Here is a 21,322-nt window from a genome sequence, read left to right as displayed (position 1 = left end):
ATGTGGTCTTGTTGATGGTCTGGTTTAACTTGTCTCCCCCTTAGGTAAATATGAATGGTGACGTGAAATTAGCCGCCAAAAACTTGATGGCTAAAATCATGTGGGACGCAATATGCGATGCATGTTCTTAGTGTATGCGTTGATTATCATGCGTCGGCGGTCATGTATTGGAGTGAACTATGCGTTGACAAATGTATGTGATGACCATGTGTTCCTGTCATAAGTTTTCTTGCGCTCACGTCAAGTATAATGCGAACGTAAGTTTCTCGGGTGATCCGAGGTCGAACTCAGGGACTTGTAGCAAGACATATGCAATAATGTGTATACGGAAGTTGAATAAAAGAATGATGGAGGGGGTTTCTATGCTAACACTACTCCTACTCCTAACTAACAGACAACGCAATGAGAAGTATAAATGAGAGGTAGAGATATGACAACTGTTGACGTGAAATAAATGGATGGGAAAATAGATAAAAGGTGAAGATGTCTTCATCGCAACCTTAAGAGTGACCGCAAGGGCAACCTCAATCAACGCAAGCTATGCGATCATGCTACACACACTTGCACCTATTTCTAGGACATATGCGATGTGTATGCAATAGGGTCGAGATGACCGCATACAGCCACTATATCCTACTTCTTGGACGCAGTCATTGTCCTCTCGTAGGGTGCATACGCTGTGTAATAGCAAACAGAGCTTATTCCTAAGTTCTCTATTCTTGTTTATGCAAAACTAATCTTGCTCTCTCGAGTCTAGATTCTAACCTAGCTCTCTCAAGTCTTAGGTTCTTTCTTTAGACTTTATCTCGAGTAGCTCTAAAGGTGTGATGGATGCATACATAAGGCAAGGTAACCGCAAAAGCCTGGTTGACTCAAGATTATTTCTATCTCTAGTGAAAAATAGCTTACATTGCTTAATGCGACCAACCACTTACCCTCCCAAGCAGTTAGATGTTGCTGACTTTACTCATAGACAAGCGTTGTGTCTGCCTATAGACAGGCGTTGCTACAGCTTCACAAATAAGGTTTTCTTACACACTCGCACAACGCACACCTCTCGGTGGTTTGTTACATGCTTCATATCTCTACTCCGCATGACTAAGTATGCGATACTCTAGCAATCTCATTAAGTGATGCAATGAAAGTTAATGATGCTAAGTAAAGAAAGATGGAGATGGAATCGAAGGAAACATAGAAATCCATTGAACACACAATGTATTAATTTCTTAATCCAAAATTTAATATAATACAATATAAGAAAATAAGAGAAAATGAAATGACCAGTTGGAAGCAAGGTCTTTCTTCCAGCAGATGTGTGTCAAGGCTGCCGGTGGTGCCATGGATGGGCGGTGAAGCTGACTCTCTCGAGATCTAACTCCGGCGAAGGCTCTGGTTGCCACTCGGAATGGATGAAGGAGGTGAAGAACTCTCAAGCTTCTTTCTCACGCATTAGTCTGGATCACAGGGATCCGCCCTAAGGTGAAAACCACTGGATGAATTGAAATTCTGCTCAGCGGCTTCTATTTATAGAGCTTGATTGTCGACAGCATTAATAGACTGCTCTGATTCTGACATTCGCGGCGCGTTAGTCCTTTTCTGAATCTCTGCTGCTAACGGCGTGGTAGGTGAAATGTCAACATCATCTTTTGATTTTCCTGAGATATGCGTTGATGCTTCCATTCCACTAACCTTGCGGTGATTTCACCATTATGCGTTATCGTGTAGCCACAATCTTGAAATGACCGCATTCGCTTGATTACCGCAACTTCTACACGATGACTGCAATTGTTTGACAATCACAACTCCTATGCGATGGATGCATGCGGTTGATTACCGTAACACCCAAGCGTTGATCGTATGCGTTTGCGTTTGCGATGGAGAGTTTCTCCACATGCGGTCGTTTATGCGGTAGCCCAACTTTCGTGTTTGAGTCCACTTCCTGCGTTAGCTACAAAAATAGACAATTGAACGCATAATAACGCATAATAATGGGTTAACCGAGATTCTTAATGCTGAATGTCGCAAATTTTCTCATGAATTCCTAACATAATTGCCGCATATTATGCTTAATAGCTTTTATAATTCTAAATAAAAAGCCTAAGATCACATGCATTTCTGCATGTCATCACACCCCCAAACTTAGAATCATGTTTGTCCTCAAGCATGTGTTATACCCAAGAAATTCTTAACTCACCTTCTTGTTTTCCTTTGCAACGACCAGTTTCTCAGAATATAATTTACTCATACCTCTAACCATCGTCGCAATGCCTTCCTCCACTTTGGCTACTTCTTCGAAAAGATCTTTTCTAAGTTTATATCCGGCAAGCCTTTGCTCAAAAACTTTTTATTCATTCACCGCAACTTTGCGTTTAGCTTTTGAGAATACATTCGTTCAAAACACTTCAAAAATTTACGGTGAATTATTCGAATGCGGCGTTGAACCTGGATACGCTCTTCGTTTTGGCTTACCCCCACGTGTGTCATACGGGCATCAAACTTTGGTTGTGTTCCATATTCAACTTAACTCTTGTCTTGCTTGATTTGGCTTGCACCGGACAAAGGAGTTGCGCTTATGCGTTGATTCTGACAACTCACTTTTGTTTTGGCTTGCCCCCACGTGTGTTATGCGGACATCCAACTACGGGTAAGTGTCTTTCACAACTTAACTCTTATCAACATGGGTTTCCCCATTGCATTGACAGTGGAGTTATTATTCTCAAATTTATTTATTTATTTATTTATTTATTTGCAACATAGAAATGATCACAATGTAATGAATGCAATTCTCCAAGACCGTTGCCACCTCCAAACTTAGAGGTTGGCAGCGTTCTCACCGCAAAGCTAAAAACAAACTCACAGGAATACGGTAACAGACATTTGAGCAAAGGTTTGCACATAATAAAACTTAAGACTTTCAAAATTTGAAAAAGCTATTAAAAGTAAAGTGAGCCTTGCGATACTTATTAGCAGTTGCAGTGAATTACACGTACCATCATAGAAACATCACAAAGGAGCGCAATCGGGAAAAGAGAATTTCAAAAGGATAATGCATGAAAGATAACAAGAAAGGACCTTAGGCAAAATACCGCATGCGATCATGCATTGGAATCCACGTGATCGAAGCCATGCGTTGAATGATGGAAGGTCTTTTTCCGTTGCGCATCGAGGAGAATTATTTTTCGCACCTACAAGGAGCAAACACATCACAACAAAGGAAGCAGACGCATATCCAAAATAATAATAAAAATAAAAATAAACTAACTAAGAAAGCAAGGTAAAGATAGAGTAGAAGACGTCCCTGGAAAAATTGGAGTGTTATCACCACAATGAGTCTTCCATGCAGGAGATTTCTCTCAACTGCTTAGGTCAAGATGCCTTGACCATTGGAACTTCCGGCAATTGTTGGGCGCATGCGGTCGTCATGTGCTTAAAATTACCTTCAGCTCATGCGACTGATTGCTCTTCTACCTTGGGGTCAATACTGGCTTTCGGCGCATCGCCTACACTTCAATATTGTTTGCAACTTGGTCGCACAAGCTACAATACTGCCAAGATAAAAAGGTTGCCTGCAAATACATAAAACTCAACAAACAATTAGCTGCTAAGTCCCCGGCAACGGCGTAAAAAACTTGGTGACGTGAAATTAGTCGCCAAAAACTTGATGGCTAAAATCGTATGGGACACAATATACGATGCATGTTCTTAGTGTATGCGTTGATTATCATGCATCGACAGTCATGCGTTGGAGTGAACTATGCGTTGACAAATGTATGCGATGACCATGCATTCCCGTCACAATTTTTCTTGCGCTCATGCCAAGTATAATGCGAATGCAAGTTTCTCGTGTGATCCGAGGTCGAACTCAGGGACTTGTAGCTAGACGTATGCGGTAATGTGTATGCAGCGGTTGAATAAAAGAATGATAGAGGGGGTTTTTATGCTAACACTACTCCTACTCCTAACTAACAGACAACACAATGAGAAGTATGAATGAGAGGTAGAGACACGAAAACTGTTGACATGAAATAAATGGATGGGAAAATAGATAAAAGGTGAAGATGTCTTCATCGCAACCCTTAAGAGTGACCGCAAGGGCAACCTCAATCAACGCAAGCTATGCGATCATGCTACACACATTTGCGCCTATTTCTAGGACGTATGCGATGTGTATGCAACAGGGTCGAGATGACCGCATACAACCACCATATCTTACTTCTTGGACGCAGTCATTGTCTTCTCTATATGGTGCATATGCTGTGTAATAGTAAATGGAGCTTATTCCTAAGTTCCCCATTCTTGCTTATGCAAAACTAATCTTGCTCTCTCGAGTCTAGATTCTAACCTAGCTCTCTCAAGTCTTAGGTTCTTTCTTTAGACTCTCTCTCGAGTAGCTCTAAAGGTGTGATGGATGTATACATAAGGCAAGGTAACTGCAAAAGCTTGGTTGACGCAAGATTATTCCTATCTCTAGTGAACAATAGCTTACATTGCTTAATGCGACCAACCACTTACCCTCCTGGGCAGTTAGTTGTTGCTGACTTTACTCATAGACAAGCATTGCGTCCGCCTATAGACAGGCGTTGCTACAGCTTCACACTAAGCAAATAAGGTTTTCTCACACACTCACACAACATACACCTCTCGGTGGTTTGTTACATGCTTCATATCTCTACTCCGCATGACTAAGTATGCGATACTCTAGCAATCTCACTAAGTATGCGATACTCTAGCAATCTCACTAAGTGATGCAATGAAAGTTAATGATGTTAAGTAAAGAAAGATGGAGATGGAATCGAAGGAAACATAGAAATCCATTGAACACACAATGTATTAGTTTCTTAATCCAAAATGTAATACAATACAATATAAGAAAATGAGAGAAAATGAAATGACCAGCTGGAAGTAAGATCTTGCTTCCAGCAGATGTGTGTCAAGGCTGTCGGTGGTGCCATGAATGGGCGATGGAGCTAACTCTCTCGAGATCTAACTCCAGCGAAGGCTTCGATCATCACTCGGAATGGATGAAGGAGATGAAGAACTCTCAAGCTTCTTTCTCACGCATTAGTCTGGATCACAGGGATCCGCCCTAAGGTGAAAAACCCTGAAAGAATTGAAATTCTACTCAGCGGCTTCTATTTATAGAGCTTGATCACCGACAGCATTAATGAACTGCTTTGAATCTGACATTCGCGGCGCGTTAGTCCTTTTCTGAATCTCTATGGCTAATAGCGTGGTAGGTAAAATGTCAACATCATCTTTTGATTTTCCCGAGATATGCGTTGATGCTTCCATTCCACCAACCTTGCGGTGATTCCACCATTATGCGTTATCGTGTAGCCGCAATCTTGAAATGACCGCATTCGCTTGATTACCGAAACTTCTACACGATGACTGCAATCGTTTGACGATCGTAACTCCTATGCGATGGATGCATGCAGCTGATTACCGCAACACCCATGCGTTGATCGTATGCGTTCGCGTTTGCGATGGAGAGTTTCTCCGCATGCGGTCATCTATGCGGTAGCCCGGCTTCCGCGTTTGAGTCCACTTCCTGCGTTAGCTACAAAAATAGACAATTGAACGCATAATAACACATAATAGTGGGTTATGTGCTGTCTCTTATACACATCTAGATGTGTATAAGAGACAGCACATGCGTTGATCGTATGCGTTTGCGTTTGCGATGGAGAGTTTCTCCGCATGCGGTCGTCTATGCGGTAGCCCGGCTTCCGCGTTTGAGTCCACTTCCTGCGTTAGCTACAAAAATAGACAATTGAACGCATAATAATGGGTTAGCCAAGATTCTTAATGTCGAACGCCGCATACTCATTTTCTCATAAACTCTTAACATAATTGCCGCATATTATGCTTAACAACCCTCATAATTCTAAATAAAAGGCCTAAGATGACATGCATTTTTGCATGTCATCAATGAACTTGATAGGGTTGATTCAAGAAAGATAATAGCCCATGGTTGGGATTTCAAGGTGGACGCATGGTAGGGGGAAAAGCAATCTGAAGAGAAGTTTGGATGAGTGAAGACAAGGTAGGTGGCTAGATGGTAGGGATTTCCAATGGACGGCGAGTAGGGCATGTGAATACACAAACTTGTTGGGTGTTTTGTGGCTGAAGAGAAGGAGAATAGATTCTACTTATCGAAATCACTAAATGAAGCCGATAAAGATGGGATGGAGAAGATGAGGACGCTAGATTTGGGTTTGGATTTGAAGAAGAGAAGGGTTTGAAAATGTTATCGTGGCCTTCCATTTAAGCTTAAAAAGAAATGGAGAAAATGTGATCTGAAAAGCAGTCGGAGAGCAACTAAAGAGCAATTAGAGACACTACAATTGATAGTTTGAGGTTTTGAAAATGGGAACATGAAAGAGGAAGAAAAAAAGGGGATGGGGTTTATAAAGGCGTTAGTGAGTGTAAGATTTCAGGCGCATAACGTCATCGTAATGATGGCTCATTAAATGACACAGATGTGACCCGTGTCAAGCAATGCATGCTTTGACGTTCTTTAAAATTCCACTAATGGTATAAAACTCTTGCAGTACCCTTTCCTGCGTTGAGTGAATTGGAGGCGTTGAGCTATAACTCAATGCCCTAGCACTCAACACAACACTCACTTTCGTTTTTCCCATAATTCGGAGTCAGACTTATCCACAAGCCATTTCAATCAATTCATAAAATAGTCAATTCTACAAAAAGAGAGGAATCAGATGATATAAAGATAAACAAGAAAGCAAAGAATAAAAAAAGTAAAGATAAAAGATAGAATGCATCCCTAATGAGATGTGATTAATGTTGATGCAAACACCATTCACCTTTCCTCATTCTAGTTTTCCAAGGTCAATGGAGACCTTGTTGCGATCAATCTCGACTCTAAAATAGGGTTTAGTTCTTTGTCCATTGACTTTGAATACGTTAGACCTATTCTCATTTGTCAATTCAACATCATTACGAGGAAAATTTTATTTGTTGATGAAAGGTCCAGACCATCTAGGCTTGAGCTTACCTGGAAATAAATGCAAACGTGGGTTGAACAGGAGAACTTTATGACCAACAGTTAAAGATTTCTTACAGATGCATTGGTCGGGTCAACGCTTTGTCCGCTCCTTATAGATTTTGGCGTTCTCATAAGTGTTCAACCTCCATTCTTCTAGCTCATTGAACTTCAATTTTTGTGCTTCTTCTGTGGCTTCTAGATCTAAATTTAACTTCTTCAAGGCCCAATGTGCTTTGTGTTCGAGTTTAAACGACAAGTGGCATACTTTTTCAAACACAATAGCATAGGAGGACATTCCGATTGGTGTTTTGTATGTTGTGCAATAAGCCCACAATGCTTCATCAAGCTTTTGCACTCAATCTTTCCTTGAGGCATTGACCACATTCTCTAAGATTGATTTAATCTCATGATTAGACACTTAGCTTGCCCATTGGTTTAGGGATGATAAGTGGTTACCATCTTGTGCTGCACATTGAACTTTTGTAGGAGTTTATTAATGATACGATTAATAAAATGCGTACCTTCGTCACTGATCAACGCATGTGAAGTGCCATACCAAGTGAAGATGTACTTAGTGAGAAATTTTGAAATGACCATCGCATTATTATTGCTGCATGAAACAGCCTCAACCTGTTTGGAAATATAATCCACTGTTGAAAGAATATATTGATGTTAGCATGATGGGGGAAATGGTACCATAAAATCAATACCCCACACCTCGAATAATTCAACCTCCAGGATTGATGTTAAAGGCATTTCATTGCATCTTATATATTTCATGTTTTTTTTGGCAGAAATCACATTTCACTGCATACTTTCAAGCGTCTTTGAAAAAGGTGGACTAATAATACCCATTTTGGAGGACTTTGGTGATGGTTATCTTTCCTTCAAAATGGCCTCCGTATAGAGACTCATGACATTGTGTTAGAATGTGATAGTATGTAGTCTTTGGTACACATTGTCGAAAAATGTGATCTGGTCCTTGCTTATACATATTAGGTTCATCTCAGTAATAACATTTACAATCGTGCATCAATTTCTTCTTTTGTTGGGCATTAAATTCTTCTGGGAACTGCTTGCATACTAGGTAATTTACTATATCAGCAAACTAGGATGCGAAGTCATCAATTTTCATCAATATTTCATCAGAAAATTGGTCATTAATTTCAGATTCTCTTTTGTTGGTTGTATCATTCTCAAGTCTAGACAAATGGTCAGCTACATTGTTTTCAATGCACTTGCGATCAACCACTTCGCCATCAAATTCTTGTAGTAACAAGATCCATTGAATGAGTCTTGACTTGGCATCTTTCTTTGTCATCAAGTACTTGATTGTCGAATGGTCTGTGTGAATAACAACTCTAGACCTTAACAAATAAGAACAAAATTTTTCCATTGCAAAAACTACAGCTAGCAACTCATTTTCTGTGGTTATGTAATTTTTTTAGCATGATTTAGACTTTTGCTAGCATACGCGATTGGGTGCACTAATCTTTCCTTGCGTTGACCCAACATTACTCCCACTGCGACATCACCGACATCGCACATTAACTCAAAAGGTTGTGTCCAATCAGGCACAATCAATATGGAGGCAGTCATCAATGCATTCACTAAAGTTTGGAAGGCATGATACACTTTTCATCAAAGTCATGGGTTCTGTTAATCTCAAGTCATGCATTCAGAGGCTTAGCTATTTGAGAAAACCCCTTGATGAACCTCCTGTAAAATCCAATGTATCCTAGAAAACTTCTTAACGCCTTAATGTTGGCTGGAAGAGGATGAACAGTAATCACATCAATCTTGGTAGGATCAACTTCCAACCCATTCTTTGAAATCTTGTGCTCCAAAATTATTCCTTCTATTACCACAAAGTGACACTTCTCCCAATTCAACACCAAATTTATTTCAACATAGCATTGAAGGACAACCTTCAAGTTGATCAAGCACTCATCATAAGAATTCCCAAATACTGAAAAGCCATCCATGAAAATTTCAACTGAATGCTCTAAGAATTTAGAAAATCATACACCATTGGAAGGTATCGGGTACATTGCACAAGCCGAAAGGCATGCATCGAAACACGAAGGTTCCATAAAGGCAGCTAAAGTTGTTTTCTCCTGATTTTTTGGTGCTATCAATATTTGATTGTAACCAGAATATCCATCCAAAAAGAAAAAGAACTACTTGCCAACTACATGATTCAACATTTGATCCATAAAAGGTAGGGGGAAGTGATTTTTCTCTGTGGCCACATTGAGCTTCCTATAATCCATGCAATTTCACCAACCAGTAACTGTTCTGTTGGGTATGAGCTCATTGTTACTGTTGGTAATCACAGTTATCCCCCCTTCTTGGGGGATTCATTACATGGGGCTGACCCAATTACTGTTGAAAATAGGGAAAATAACTCTTGGGTCGATCCATTTAATTATTTTCTTTTTAACAACCTCTTTCACAGCAAGGTTTAGCCTTCGTTGGCATTACACTAATCCTGCATGTTCTTCTTCTAGTCGTATATTGTACATGCAGTATGTTGGACTTATGTCATGGATGGACGCTAGCCTTGCTATGTTTCTTCAAGATTTTCATAAGTGCTTCTTCATTTGATGTGCTAAGTTGGGATGAGATAATAACTAGCAACGTGTTGTTTTCTCCCAAGTAAGCATATTTTAAATGTGCTAGCAGTGCTTTAGTTAAAAAATTGGCAGTTCTTCTAATGATAGCTTTGTCTTATTTGTTTCTTAGTTGTCAAGATCAATGAGTTCAAATTTCCTTTTTAGGTCACTCGATGCATAGACTAATTCCAAAAATTCTTCTTCATTTTTCATTGATAACTCTTATTCACTTTCGTCAATTTCACTGGCCTAATATACATCCTCTGTCAGATTGCATGATTCCAACTTGTCAATGTACTCCAATGCGTCGAACACATTAAATTTTACCTATTGGTCACTTACGTACATAGTGAGTTCACCTTTGTGAACATCAATAAAAAAAACCTCCAGTGGATAGAAAAGGTCTGCCGAGGATGATTGAGATGTTTTTATCAACTTTATAGTCCAAGATAATAAAATTTGTAAGAAAACATCTTCAATCTTATCCTCAGGGTATGTAATTAAACGATCAACAAGTTGAAGAGTTACTATTGTAGGTTCAGCTTTTCCTATTCCCAATTTCTTGAAATTTGACAATGGCATCAAGTTAATGTTTGCTCCAAGGTCACACAATGCATGACCCACATCTATTCCCCCTATTGAGCAAAGAATGGCAAAACTACCAAGATCTTTCATCTTTTTAGGTAGGGGTGTTCACGGTTCGATTCAGTTTGGGGCTCAAATCAAACAGAACCGTAATTTTAAAAAGTGTAATTTCTGAAATCGAACCGAACCACTCAGTTCGGTTTCACGCTTTTTTTTAAAAAAAAAATAATTTTTTTATGCTTTTTCATATTTTATAAATTATAAGCGGTTAAATTTGGTTCGATTNATATACTCTTAATATATTTATTAAAAAAGTGGTTCAATTTGGTTTCAAATCGGTTTTCAAATTTTGCAAACTGCAATAATTTGATTTAAAAATATATCAAACCGAACCAAACCACATTAATTCGATTTTCCATTCTATTCCGGTTCGATTTAGTATTCGATTCAGTTTTAGCTATTTCAATGATCACCCCTATTTCAGGTATGTTGTATTGAAAAAATGTGCTACTTTTATTCATCAAAGCAACGGTTTCAAAGTCTCCCAGCTTCCATTTTTTAGACAATATATCTTTCTGAAATTTAACGTAGGATGGCATCTCCTCTAAAGCTTCCATCAGTGAAATGTTGATGTGCAACTACTTAAGCACATTGAGGAAGCGTTTGAATTGCATTTCATTATTCTTTTCTTTTTCAATTTATGGGAAAAAGGTGGAGATGGACGCAACTCAGGTATTGTGCTTGAAGATGAAGCATTCAAGGGTGAAGCTCAACGTTCATTTTTATTTGTGGATTTTTACTCCTTTTTTCTTTCTTCATGAAGATGAGTGTTCACGCGTTGCTTTATCTTTTATTGATTCACATGTGTTCAAATGATCAATGGTCGTCTGAATTTGGTTAGTTGATGATTGGGTTAAGGTGTTGTTTTTATTTGCATTATCAACAATTGGAGGCTTTCCATTCCGCAGTGTCATCGCGTGACATTTCTCTTTGCCTGAACTTCATTGACCTCTAGGAGCTTCCGTGATAATTGTAGACAGATGGATAACAATGGTAGTGAAAAGCTTTCCTTTCCGGGGAGGACGTAAAAAGAGTCCGAGTTCGCTTCATTTCTCATTTTCTGGTAGTGTCCCACATAGTCTATTGTTTAGTCTCCAGTGATCTACCCTATTTGGAGTTCTAAATTTTGTATGGATGATGTTTGGTTTTGCAGCAACGCATCATTTTTCTGCGTATATTCTTTTAATAGAGCTTTTATTGACGATGAGAAACTTGACGCTTGTTGCGGCTTGTTTTGCATTTATTATCTTTGGTGTCCATGATGGAATCTAGATCGTCCACCTTGATTTATTTGTTGCTCGTCTTGCTGCTCTATTTATGGTTGCTAATTTCCACCTAAAGAAAAGTTAATACGGTTTTTCCATTCAAGATTATAAGTATTTGAATAAGGGTCGTTATTTCAGATGAAGCACACGGATTGTGGATTTTGTTGGCACATGTCAAACGAGTGTGGCTCTCTACATCTAATGCATTCAATTTCAGATTTCCAACTCAACAAGCCTACCATTTTGGGGATTCGTCTTATTGGGGAGCTAGGAACTCAACTACACAAGACGAAATTCACTCTTTCCCTATGCAGGGGTAAATAGATAAATTGTTCCCTTAAGGGTTGATCCGGGTCTTGAACATAGTGGTCACACCCTCTCTTGGGAAGAGAGAACTCAATCATAGTAGGACTATGACTTATTGTTCATTAGAGAAATCAGCGATACTTAAGGAGTTAGAAGTAACTACAAGGGCAAAATGGTAAATTGGCCTAGCTGTACTTACGAGCGATTTGTGAAGGGTCATTGCACTGTTAATTGGTTATATCCAATGGACACAGAAATATATCTGTAGTGCGAAGAGTGCAACTGTCGGTCTTTAGTGGAGTGACCAACAGTTAACGGATGGTAGATCTCATGATTAAAGAATTTAGTTAGTTATTCATGTATCGTTGGAGCTTCAAGCTACAAGTCCATAAGGTCCCCTTGGTAGCTCAATGGGTTCAAGTTGAGAATCAGATTTTGGGTTAGTTTGAAGTGTTCAAATTCAAGAGGAACTTTAATTATATGTGATATAATTAAATTAATTCAATTATATGTGATATAATTGATATGATATATTAGATACATTAATTGGAGGAATTAATATAAATATGATTTATATTAAATACCATAACATAGAAAAAGAACTATGGTTTATATGTTTCATATGATGAAACATTAAAACTATAGGTTATAAATATAATATGATAAGTTGGTTATCATATTTATTTATAATATATTAGTTCTATGATAATTATTCTTTTTCTTTAATAACTGATTGAGTGGGAGGTTATTGGAGGTTATGGTAACTGTGAGATAAAAGGAAAATCGTTTTCCAAAAGTTAGATAATTCATTTGTGTCTTTTGACAAAAGAAGTAACTATCGAGTAAAAGTGTTTTACTAAACAATAGTGTCTCACAACCTATACGATCGAGTTCCGAGTTTACTATATGATAGTTACTCGCTTACTCATTGCTACACGATTGAGTAGCAAAGTCTATACAATAGGCTTCCTTTTACTAAACGATCGAGTACCTAGTCTATACGATAGACTTCATCTATCTCCCACTTACTCGATCGCATACCTTCTGAATTCCTCTATCCAAAGTCATACAGAGCCCACAACTCCTGAATTCTCACACCGAGAATACCAAGGTAGCACTTGTGGTTGTGTTCTAGTTCCATTCGAGGTTCGAGGATCGAGTTGGACTCGATAGTGATCGAGGATTCTTCAGTTCGTGTTGTTGGCTGTATTGATCATTACGTTCGAGTACTTCTGTGGACGCGTTGGAGATTGATCGAGGGATATTTGAAGAAAGAGTTCTTCAAAGGTTTGCATACTCTATCCCTTGTTCATTCTTTTAAAAAGCATGCTTGTAATTTACTTATTGTACATAATCATTTTCATTTAGACTGTAAATTGTTGTGTTCTTTCTCAATGGAATTTGGAACGATTCGTTTCCGCTCATTGGATCTCTATGTTTAGATTTCCTTCAATTGGTATCAGAGCCATGTTGTTCTGATATTCCAAATTCCATTGTTGTATTGAACTTCTTGTATAGTCTTGTGGGTTTTAAGTGTGTTCTACAATGCCTTTAAGAGTTAAATGTGTTTATGGATGGATTGGATGTTTCAGGATGATGGCCTCTGTTTTAATGCTTTCTTTTACATTTCAAAGTTAATTTGTAAGGGTCCATGCGTTTTTGGGCATAATTAACTTGTTATCGAGTATGTATTCAAAGTGTTTGAAGAGCCTTGAGTCGTTCATGATGAAGTTTCACAGAAGCATGGAGATGCTGTTCTCATCGAGGAAGAAGAAGACCAAACGTTGGTCGTATTGTGTAGCCCATGCTAAACAATCGAGTAGAAAAGTTCTACCCAATCGTGTAGTATTTACTAAATGATCGCATAGCTGATGCTAAACAAATACTCGTTGCATGGTAGGTGCACACACTAAACGATCGAGTAGGCCAACATGCTTCATCACATAGTCACTGGCTACTCGATCAATCGATATGTGATACTCGTCGCTTGCTCCTCGATCGTCTAGACGATCATGCTTCATCGTATAGTAGGCATACGTTTAAACTCGGTGCGCTGCACGATCGAGTGGCCTTCATGCTTCATCACATAGTCAAAGGTACTCGATCATTGCTACACGATCGTGGTTACTTATCCAACATTACTCGACGATCACAAGGAAAAGCTACAAGATCAGTGGAACGAGGATTTACCCGGGCGGTTCAAGACCCAGTTCGCTTGTTTAAACCGGTCGACTTGATGGTTCAATGTAATAGTTAGTTTTATTTTGGGTTTTGAGGCATATTATCCTGGTCCATCATTAATTTTAATGTACATGAGATGTATGTGTGTTTATATGTCATAATGTGTGTTTATATGTCATAATGTATGACATATAGATTTAAAACCCACTTTAGATTATGCATTTGTTCATGCATCATCTTTATATTATAAGTGTTATAATATAATAGATTGCATGATTAAATTACCTTAAAGCATGCTTATGCGTCATATAATATAAGAGTTATATTTATGCATGCATTAAGCATATTCATGCATCATCTTTATATTATAAGTGTTATAGTATAAGGGTGTATGAGAGCATGTATGCTTTGTTCATTACTTTGTTATATAGGAGTTATATAAAAGTAGTAATGAATGAACAATGCATGGAGCATAACACTTAGGCTTATTTATAAGAGTTATAAATGCCTTAAGAATGTGTTGCTTCGCATTGTGGTTGATTTTGATTGTTTCATTTTTTATAAGAGTTATAATTAATGAAATTAGAATTAAAATCAACAACCAAGAGTTGCATGAAAACTTAGGTAAAATCATGTTTTAAAATGGTTTTAAAATTTGATTGAGATAGACCTAAGTTCATGGTTCTAATGAGATTAAAAACCTAAGTTTATTCTTTTAAATCAATTTAATAGGATTAAACTGATTTCCATAAAAGATTAAATTTGTAATAAATCTATCTATAAAGGATCTTTTGTCTAAGGCGGGTTCTGACTAGGCTGGGGTATTTAAGCTGGCGGAAACGGAACACCCCTACCTGGGAACCTACCTGGAAAGGTGAATTAGATAGATTTGCTACAAGCATGCAACAGTTGATTAGAGTTCGTTAAAATGTTTAATGAATGATGATCAAAATTTGTTTAACTTTCCAAAGTAAGAGTTACTTTTGGGCAAACCTAAATAGTCACTTAAAATTATTGGTGTTTTTTCTAAGTAAACTAAACCCTAGGTTCTTAAAATACTTAATAGGAGGAAAAGTTATATAAAATATGTCAGTTCCACTCACGTTTTTCTCTGAATGTTCATACTGTGAGATTCATGTTTGGCCTCGTGGTGCCCTAGGAGTATCCCCTTCGGATGGTGTTTGCATGGGTCAATATCAAGGTGAAGGGAGAGAGTATTTATAGTAAGTGGGTGAAGGATGTGTGTCAACATGTCTTGCGGTCTCCTTCATTGGTTTACACCATGAGATCTTCTTGCACGGCCTTGTGGCACCTTGGGAGCGTCCCCCTTTGGATGGTTTGTGTGATTAGTTAATATAAGGTGAACACCAGAAATGGAGAGGTCGCTTTAGTTTTTGCCCCAACTGGATTTTTTCCTTCGGATTGGTTGCTTGGGTCAGAACTCTAGGATCTAAAATGAAAGGTCACACTTCCAAGAAATTATTAAGCAAGTTAATGATTTCTTGACCAAATCAATGATGGCTAGTCGTTATAGCAACAAGAGTTGTTCTGGTATAATGATTGGTTGAGAGTGTTAACCAGTTTCAAAACCTTACACCGCTCACATTTTCTCATAAAACCGGTGAACAACGCTCAATTATTCAGCCATAATCTCCAGGTAAAGGGTGTTTCGTAAACCGTCAACTTATATACCCCCAGCATTAGACAAGATTATATACCGGTTGAGTTTGTAACCCAAGTTTTATAAGATAACGACTTATTTTAACTATTTAAAACAAGTGGTTTACCTACGTGAGCATGCAACTTATCTTTGTTATGAATTTTAAATGTCTAACCAAATTTATAACAACTTATAAGACTTTAAACATGCTTTGCATTCATAACATATATTAGATATCTCATGATTTAATATATCACATATATTTAAACAATTGAAACCCTAAACATGCATACTATATATTATAACACCTTATAACATATTTTCAATGCATGTAACATGCTTCCTATGGTGGAACTTTAAATCTACATGGCATACCATATGCACATACAATATTTATTTAATTATAACATACATCACATGCATAAACAATTAAACACAAACTGATATGGTTTAGCTTTGGCATTTTCAAGTAAATTAAGGCCTAAATTATTACATCAGCAAAAGAGGCTCTAAAACCCTTCTGGACCACACAAATCGACCCGAACCGTTTTGAACTGGACCTCCAAAAAGCTTCAAAGTGGTGAGCGAACCTCAATAGCTCGAACCGATCTCCACAGAACCGAAGACTGGACCGGTTACAGCTAGATGGATACGTCCAGGTTTCGGGATCGACAGAAATGAATTATTGGGCTGTGCATGAGCAGCGTTGCAACGCTCTCACCCCAGCGTTGCGACGCCACGGGTTAACATGAGATAGCGTTGCAACACTACTTAAAGGGCAGTGTTGCAAACATACCTGACAGTGGCTGCTGCTGCTCGACCTTCTTCACTTTTTCATTAATTACAACGTAATTTTAATGATTCCCAATCAAATTATAGACACCTAAAAAACACATTAAGGCCATCATCAAGAGCCAATTACAACTAAATTGAAGAGAATTTAATGTCAAAAACTCAGAACCATATTAAGTTCACACATTTTCATACACTTATGAAACACCACACACCAAGTAAAATTAACACGAATTGAGTGCTTAAATCATGTCTCGATACCAATTGTTAGTTCTCACAAAGCGTGCAGCGGAGAACAGAGATCAATCAAGTACTCTAACCTCATCAAATCTAAATTAAGCATGCCTCATCAAATTGATGGACTCTTATAGAAGAGAACCAGTGGAGAGAAGCAAGATCTTTCCAAGTCTATGTGAAAGCATAAACGCATCTCCATACAAACATATAGGATCATTATGCATCTTAACAAAATATATACATGATTTTACTTATTAAATACAGAAAAAATTAAGAGAACATACCTTTGAAAAAATTTTCTTTATGACATCTCACCTCGTCTCCGTATGTATATCGACCAACTGTTGAGTTTTTAGTCATAAAATTCGTGGTTTGCTAAACTTTAGAAACTTATTCTGAGATATTCAATAATGTTGTTATAATTAATATTAATAAAAATATACCTATATATATAATAATATATATAATAATATTATAGTATATTATATAATATAGTATATACCCCTACAAACCATATACATTAAATATAATAATAAATTAATAATACTATTATTATTTAGAATACCAAAACCTAAGTCCCTTGACTATTTTATGAGTACTTGAACTTTATGTTGAGACATACAAGTGGATCAGATTTGAGTAAATAATCAAAATGATCTATAGTATATGAATAAGGTTGGGTACCTTATTCTGGTTACACTATTGGATGTGGCATACTCTGTAGTTGTTACAAAGAGTTGTAAAGTGGTACATACGAAGTGATCCTAATTCGTGTATGTTGAGACATGAGGAGTAGGGGTATCCTGTCCAAATGAGTTTTGTGCAAGATCGGACCACAAAATCAGTCACTCTTACTTTATAACGTTGTTTACTATTTAAGATTAACTATTTCAAAGCGATGACCTAGGTAACTTAACCTTAATCCTGAGCTAACTATTAACTCCTGTTTGTTCGGGATTATCCTTTGATCTGCAAACGGTGAGAGTAGACCAATTGCCTCTATTCAATAAGCTTACTATTTTGGGGATAAGACCGGATGAATAGCTGGGAACATAGGGTGCAAGAGAGAATTCACTCCTACCCGATTAAGGTTAGTAGAGAGGTTGTTCCCTTTAACTGTTGATTTTGGATCTTGAACAAGAGGCCTCACCCTTTCATTGGCCTGAGAGGGATTCGATTTGTTGATTGGATCACAAATCAATTGTTCATTAGGGGATCGGTGGAACTTAAGGAACAAAAGGTAATTTCGGGGTAAAACAGAGATTCGACCTAACCGTTATTACGAGCAACCTGTGAAAGGTTAACTTACTGATCATGGTTATATCGAGTAGACATAATATATCTACAGTGAGAGGAGTTCAGTTGTGGGCTTTAGTGGAATCACCCATTAGTTAACGAATGGGGGTTAGATCTGTCTAATGAGTTTAGTCGATTAATCTCGGATCGTTGGAACCCATGATCTATAGGTCCGCGGGTCCCCCTACTAGCTCGTAAATGGATAAGCTCTAAAATAACGTGATAAGTTAATTTGAAGTAAATGAATTTGGAGAAATGATATTTAAATATGATTTAAATATTTGAAGATGGAATTGTGTTAAAAATTAATTTAATATTTGATATTAAATTAATTAGAATTATTTAAATTGTTTAAATAATTATTTATTATTTTTATTAAAGAAAATTAATTTATGANTATTAAAGAAAATTAATTTATGAAATTAATTTTGTAAAATTAATATTATATTCAGTTTTATTAAATAAAATTGATTTATGAAATCAATTTAGATAAAATTGAAAAAGAAAAAGATAAACACAAAAATTGGAAAATAATTTTTCCATTGTCTTCTTCTACTAGCTCACCAACAACCCACATTAATTCTTCATTAACTCCAAGCATGAGCTGCATCTCATGCATCAAACTTCTTTGCATGAATGTCTACAATATATTGAAGAATTTGGAGTGTTTTGAAGTGATTTGGAGTGTTTATACCAAACAAAATTTTGAGAAAAATTTGAGAGAAGAAGGGTGTTCTTATACTTGGTTGCTGATGTGAGCTTCTCCAAATTTCCTTAATTCTAACTTATTTTGAGTCTCACTACTCAATCTTGAGCTCCAAGAGGATAGTAGGAAGATCTTGGGGTGGTCTACAACAAGATTCTGTGGAGATTTGCAGCTGAATCAAAGCTTAGAGGAAGTTTTTCAAAGGTATGTCATTAAACCCATTTATTTCTGTCAAAGCATGTTTTCTTTTCTGCCAAAATTAATGAATTAGAGTGCTTATGGATCCTGGTTTCTTCCACTGCGTATCGGTACCTTCCTACACCAAGAATATCTCGCTCTCGTGAGCAATCATCCAGCCAATCGTCTAGCAATCACGAACTATCTGATCCACGAATAGCAGCCCCTCGACACAACCACTCGGCAACCTTGGTATTCTCAGAGTGAGAATCTAGGAGGTGTGGGCTCTGTGTGAATTTGGTAGAGGGAAAGAGGAAGAAAATGATCGAACTACATGATCAAGTAAGTAGGAGAAAAGTTTCGTCTATCGCATAGACTGAATGTAATTGATCATTTAGTAATCTCTCACACTCGTGAGAATCGTCTAGCCAATCGTCTAGCAAATCTTGCTTGATTGTTTAGTCTCTCGCTCAATCGTTTACACGATCGCTTAGTCTCTCGCTAGATCGTTTAGTCTCTCGCTAGATTGTTTAGTCTCTCGTGAGTAAACGATTAGTGAAGCAATTAATGAAGCGATTTTTTTTTTCATAAAATGAAAACTCTTTTCATTTTATCCTTCAGTTATTCAAAACTAAAAATAACCTCCCGCTTACACGGTTAAAGAAGAAATTAAATAACCAACTAAACAATTATCTCATAATTTTTTTATTATAAATAAATATAATAACCACCTTATCATATGATATTTATAACCTATAGTTTTAATATCACATCATATGTAATATTTAAACCATAGTTTTTTTCTCCTTTATTTGATATAAATCATATTTATATCAAATTCCTCCAATTAATGTCTCTTATACATCAAATCAATTATATCACATATAATTGGACCAATTTAATTATATCATATATAATCAAATTCTCTCTTGTTAATTTGAACACTTCAAACTAACCCAAAAACTTATTCTCAACTTGAATCCATTGAGCTATGGAGGGGACCTTATGGACTTGTAGCTTGAACTCCAACGGTACGTGCATAACTAATTAAACTCTTTAATCACGATATTCACCATCCATTAACCGTCAAACACTCCACTAAAGACTGACAACTGTACTCTTCTCACTACAGATATATTTCTATGTCCATTGGGTATAACCAATCAACAGTACGATAACCCTTCACATTATCGCTCGTAAGTACAACTGGGCCAATTTACTGTTTTGCCCCTGTAGTTAAATTTAACTCCTTAAGTATCACTGATTCCTCTAATGAACAATATATCATAGTCTTACTATGAGTGAATACCTTTCAGGCCATGAGAAAGTGTGTGACGCCACATTATTCAAGCCCCGAAATGAGCCCTTAAGGGAGCAATCTATCTACTTACCCCTGCTTCGGGGAATGAGTGAATTCCATCTTGTGTAGTGATGACATACAAAAATGCACAACATCTTAGGCCTTTTATTTAAAATTATGAGGGTTGTTAAGTAGAATATGTGGTAAATATGTTAGGAATTCATGAGAAAATGAGTTTGCCTCGTTCAACATTAGGAATCTCGGCTAACCCACTATTATGTGTTATTATGCGTTCAATTATCTATCTTTGTAGCTAACGCAGGAAGCGTATGCATACACGGAAGTCGGGCTCTCGCAAAGACGACCGCATGCGGAGAATTTCTCCATCACAAAGGCGAATGCATACGTTCATCGCATGGGTGTTGTGATAATCAACTGCATGCGTCCATCGTATAGGAGTCGCGATTGTCAAGCGATTGCGGTCATCGTGGAGAAGTTACGGTAATCAAGCGAATGCGGCCATTGCAACATTGCGACTACATGATGATGACCATAATAGTGGGATGAACACAAGGTTGGTGGAATGGAAACATTAACGCATATCTCGAAAAAATCAAAAGATGATGTTGACATTTCACCTACCACGTCGTTAGCAACAGAGATTCAAAAAAGGACCATCATGCCGCAAATGTCAAAATCCGAGTAGGTCCATTAATGCTGTCGGCGATCAAGCTATATAAATTGAAGCCGTTGAGCATAATTTCGGAGAATCCAAGGTCTTTCGCTTGAGGCTCGCCTTAGAGCGGATCCTTGTGATCCAGACCAAAGCGTTAGAAGAAAGCTTGAGAGTTCCTTATCTCCTTCATCCATTCCGAGTGATGACCGTAGCCTTCGCCGGAGTTAGATCTCGAGAGAGTCAGCTCCACTGCCCTTTCATGGCATCACTAGCAGCCTTGACACACATCTGCTGGGAGTAAGACATTGCTTCTAGTTGATCCTTTCATTTTCTCTTCTTTTCTTATATTGTATTGTATTACATTTTGGCTTAAGAAATTAATACATTTTGTGATAAATGCATTTCTATATTTCCTTCGATTCCATCTCCATCTTCATTTACTTAGCATCCTTAATCT

This window comes from Benincasa hispida, chromosome 6, assembly GCF_009727055.1.
Source record: "Benincasa hispida cultivar B227 chromosome 6, ASM972705v1, whole genome shotgun sequence".
NCBI classification, from domain to species: Eukaryota; Viridiplantae; Streptophyta; class Magnoliopsida; order Cucurbitales; family Cucurbitaceae; genus Benincasa; species Benincasa hispida.
The sequence above is the reverse complement of the archived record's forward strand: the minus strand, read 5'-3'. Positions refer to the sequence as shown.